Here is a 5,513-nt window from a genome sequence, read left to right on the forward strand (position 1 = left end):
GATTACGACCTGAACCAAAGGTAGACGCTTAACAGATGGAGCCCAGGCACCCCATAGTACTTTTTATAAGGATTAAAATGTGAAACTATGTATAAAGTACCTGATACATAGGAGCTTAAAATGGTTACGCCCTTAGACCTGGAGAGGAGGGGTTCCTTTGCTGAACTCTGTGATATAAAGGATCCTGGATAGTAGAATCACATATACCCAGAAATTAATTTTTCAAAAACCCCGAGTACCTCTGCCATTCTGAACCCTGTCAGATATATATCTCGTCATCCCTAGTGTAAAACTTCCATTCTCCTCCCTAACGCTGCTCAAGCCCCAGATCTCTGGTCCTATGAGCACCGTATTCTCAATAGCGGTGCAGAGCCACTGAAGAACATTTGTCAATATTCAGCGATTCACGCTTTCATAATGTTATATTTATATAGGTATAGAGCTAACACATATAAAGCATAATGTCAATTCTCTACATGCTAATCTATAAAGTGTGATAATCCGTTGTTTACACGAGCAAGGATAAGAATGGTGAACACCAGAGTTGTGAATAGTTTTTTTTATAAAATCATTTAGTAATAATTTAAATGTAAAAATCAGTAATTTTTATTAAAGTTCCCCAAAAGCATCAGCTTTATTTACCTTTGATTTAAAAAAATTATATTTGCTTTTTTTAATTCATTTTTTTAAAGATTTTATTTATTTGACAGAGAGAGACATCACAAGCAGGCAGAGAGAGGGGAGGAAGCGGGCTCCCTGCTGAGCAGGGAGCACGATGCGGGGCTCGATCCCAGGACTTTGAGATCATGACCTGAGCCGAAGGCAGAGGCTTAACCCACTGAGCCACCCAGGTGCCCCTAAAAAATTTATATTTGTTAATCGGAACTTATATTTAAGTTTAATAGATTATTTTGCATATTTAAAGGAATATTACATAACAATATAAATATTTTTTATTTTTAAAATAATTTACATTGCTACAAAATATATTCAAATTTTACATAATTTGAGTACAATTATATTTTTAATCCTTTACATTATTATTATTTTTTAAAGATTTTATTTATTTATTTGTCAGAGAGAGAGAGCGAGCACGCATGAGCACTAGCAGGGCTGGAGGGACAGAGGGAGAAGGAGAAGCAGACTTCCGGGGCACCTGGGTGGCTCAGTGGGTTAAAGCCTCTGCCTTCGGCTCGGGTCATGGTCTCGGGGTCCTGGGATCGAGCCCCACATCGAGCTCTCTGCTCAGCAGGGAGCCTGCTTCCTCCCTCTCTCTCTGCCTGCCTCTCTGCCTACTTGTGATCTCTCTCTGTCAAATAAATAAATAAAATCTTTAAAAAAAAAAAAAAGCAGACTTCCCACTGAGCAAGGAGCCAGATTCGTGACTTGATCCCAGGGCCTTGGAATCATGACCTGAGCCCAAGGCAAAAGCTTCACCCACTGAGCCACCCAGGGGTGTAGATTTCTGGTAATAGCCATGGGAAACTAGTACAGGATCCATTAACACTTTCCTTTTCTAAATGTTACCGGAGACACCTTTGGGCTGCTGATGCATCTCTGAGGTGACAGTTTATGTAATCCTTTACATTATTATTTTCAGTGAATATGAATGATACAAAAATCTTGATTATAACAGCCTAAAGATTATCCTGAAATAAAAGTGAGAAAGATACCACATTGAACACAGATATAATAATTTATGAATTAGGTATATCCTTATTTTGTTACTCATTCAAACATTGCCAGCCAACCAACAGAACATTCAGATCTATGTGATAATATCTTAGTCACATTTGACATTTTGACAACTTTCAGTAATGTCAAGAACATGGTTTGATGCATCTTTTCATATAGTTATTATTGAACTGTAGTTAAGATTAGATGATGAAACATACTTTAACTGTTTAACTGGTTAATTTATATTTTAAATATATATAATAAAATATACAATATAATAATATATCATATATAATATATAATAAAATATAATATATAATATATATGTGTGTATAGTACACACACACACACACACACTCATATATATATATATTGGCTTCCACTTGTATTGTTGCTCTAAAGTTCTGCAAGTAGCAGGCTTAACTATTATTAATTCCATTTTACAGCTGAGGAAAATGGGGCTTAGGCAAAGAAAAATTTCACCTAGTCGGGTGTATCCAAAAGGAATGGATGCGTCTCCAGATGAATGAAGGGTCTCCAAAATGAATGAATGAATGGTGTTGAAACAATTGTAATTTGTAGCATTTGTGATCTAAGTATTCTCATCATGGTCATTTTCGAGGTACAGTGTTGCTTCAACCACCTCCAAAAATGGACAGGTATGATGGGCTATCTTAAGTCGGTGCAAGTCAGCTCCAGGACACTGGGGCCATCCTTGGACGCCAGGGCACTGCCTGTCCCCTGCCCCCACCCCAGCCAAGAACACGTGCTCTTTGCTCTCAGCCTCATGAGCTATGATTTACTAATTGAGGGTTGACCACACTAACCTACCAGTCCTGAGATCGCTTCTACCCACCCACCTACACTGAAGAAGGCTAAACACAAGATATATTTGAATGCACAACTAATGAGTGTGGTAAGTTCATTTGAGATTTCACACTTGCTCTTGAAATGGTTCCACTCACAGTTCATTGAGCCTTTAAATAGGCGTCATTTCAAGGCTGTGATGGCTTACCCATTATGGTTAAGTGATTTGCCTAAGGCTACTGTGGAAAATCTCTTTAAATCAAAACCTCCGTATGACAAAAATCTGTATTGGGAGAGGCGCTAGAACCTAAGGCAGAAGGAAGAATACATTTTACTTTCAAATGCATTCTTCTGGGAAAATACAAAGAAGTCTAGGTTATCTAGGAAAAGAAAGATAGTTCATGCCAAAGCCGTCGTCAGCAGCGGGCCAATGGGAGGCACCTTGTCTAGGTTCCAGCAGCACCCCGGTCTGGAAGGGTGCTTTTGTCTTGTTAATATTTCTGGCAGTTGAAGAAGAATGCACACAATAAAATAGACCTTAAATTCTAAGGGAGTTGGCGTTGGAGCAGAGTCTAAGGGCCTTGTCTAGTGTCTTCATTAAAAGAGTAACTGTGGGTTCTTAGAAAAGTTGTGTGAATTTTATTTGTTGGTTTCATTTGTGTTTTTTTTTTCTTTCCTGCTGACCTGCTAGAAGGACACAGATAAGGAAAAAATGAGAAAGGTGGTCTTGTTAATCAAGTGAAAGAGGCAGGTGGCTTAGCTGTCTGAGAAGCAGATGCACGGAAGCACAATGCATTTTCCAAAATGCTGGGAAGAGGCCCTTAGAAATCAGTCCTGTGCTCGAGCGGATCCTGTTACTCCACACAGCAGAATACTGAGGTCCTGAGCCAGTGAGGGGCCTGGGGGACAGGTCCCGCTGGGCTCCAGGGGCCGGACATGGGTCAGGGAATTGAGGCTCTTTTGGGATGAACGCCAGCCAGACACTTCTGTGGAGTGAGTCTGAAGGACAAGCCCGAGAAGTAACAAGGGAAGAGGATTCTGGCCGGGAATAGACTCTGGGTATTTGGAACTCAGGGTAGAATCCGAGTCACCGGAGCGTTTTGGTGCGGCTGATGAACCCGAGGTGAGGTGGTCAGTTACTTCCGCTACCCTCTTACCCCCTCTCGGAGCTGGAGGTCGTGGAAAGAGTAGCTCGGGAATAAGTGGACCTGGGTTCAAATCCTGCCTCTTCCAGGTACTCAGACGTGGAATTCAGGACCTCTGCCGATCCCTGGGAGTCGTTTGCGTGCAGGCAATGCAATTAGGCATTTAACGATGGCTCCAGGTGATTGTTCTTGAAAGAAAAATCTGGGAAGCCTGGCTGCGGTCGCTTGTGACTCGAATCTGGCCCTGGCTATCAGTCTCTGCTTTCCGTCGGAGCCCGTCCGAAACCTAGCCCAGACACCGGCTTGGAGTCTGCTTTAAAACCAGATCTGCAGGACCTTTCCATGCTCACGGACATCTGGCAAGCCCTGTTCCTATCCTCTGCATATCTAACGCATAATCGCTTGACCTGTTCTTGAGCACCTGGGAGCAATTACATTCGCTAGTTGCCTCCTGGAGAGGTGATGGAGGGGAAGGTTATGGTTTGCTAGAGGCTGACCACTGTAAGGATTTTTGGGGAGGTCTTATCTTTGAAATCTACTCACCATCACTGAGGCCAGGAAGGAAACGTCAAGGCTCAAGGTGCGAGGGCCAACAGTGTTTCCAACAGAGTCAACAAGACTTCGCTACCCTGCTGGGTCGCTGCCCATGCTTTCCTGGCTGCCACGCAGGGCCTGTGCTAACCCGGGAGCCGAGCCAGTGGAAGGCAGGCAGCAGAGCCCAGAAGAAATTCCATCCTGGTGAACGAGGTAAGTCAGGGCCTGTTTCCTTCAAGTATTTCATTTGGAGGATGGGTCGATTGACGTTTCATCATAAGCTTTTCAGTTCTCTGAAACTATGCAACTGGGATGTGCCCTTCTGCTGTGTTGGTGTGAAAAGCGATCAAGTAGTAGGTCCGAAAACCATTGTTTTCTTTAGGAATTCAGTGAACTACAAGCCATCAAAATACATTTTCTGGAATCTTTATTCACAAACGAGTCGGGATTTAACAATTCCAGTTTCATGCCGCTGTAGGTTTTACCATCTTCTCAGTAGGCCTTAAGTATTCGTTGATCTACAAATTGCTTTTCGGCCAGTTTCGGTCTACACTTCTTAGTGCACAGTCAGCCTTCCGGTATCGGTATCTGCCACGATGACCAACCTACGTTTAGTGGAAAGAAGGTCATTAACCCTAATAATAGCTTCTTGTAGAAGTAGCTTTGGAGTTTTGCCTGTTAAATCCCTATGGCATTATTTTTATTGTTGTTATTATTCTAGCAAATGGTTCTTTTGATGCCTATCAGTAGACGAGAGACCTTGTTGAATTACAGCTAATAAGTATAGCCAACGTATAGTGCTTTCCAATTAATAAAACATTTCAAATACCTAATATTATTCGGACACTGGGAAGATATTATTAGTTTCCTTTCTGTACACATGAGAAAAATAAATTGAGTTCAGAAAATCACCCAAGGTCACGTAGCAAGTAAACCGTAGAGCTAGGACCCTGATCTGGTCTTTATGTTCTGTCTCATCGTTTTCCCTGCCAGATGGTGGTACATTCAGAAAGATCTGGATGCTTCTACTGGGGCTGTATCCTCTTGGGGATTGGGCTGCATTGTCTGTTGTCATTCAACTTTACTGCCCCTCCTTCACATTTCTAAGGAGAAGCAGGCAACCAGTCTTCCCTCCCCAGAATTCCCTTACCCGTGGGGTTCAGTGGTCCCCTCCTTCAACAAGCGCTTCACCTGGAATGCAGAGAAGAAATCGAAGTTATTTTGGGGGGACAGGTGTGGCACACGTGGGTGGACCTGAGGTGTGAAGCCATGGTGTGGGGAGTTTCTTAAGAATCACTTGCATCTCAGACATCCAGGGAGGCACAAATTAGCACAAATTCCTGTCCTGGG

This window comes from Meles meles, chromosome X (assembly GCF_922984935.1).
Source record: "Meles meles chromosome X, mMelMel3.1 paternal haplotype, whole genome shotgun sequence".
NCBI lineage: Eukaryota > Metazoa > Chordata > Mammalia > Carnivora > Mustelidae > Meles > Meles meles.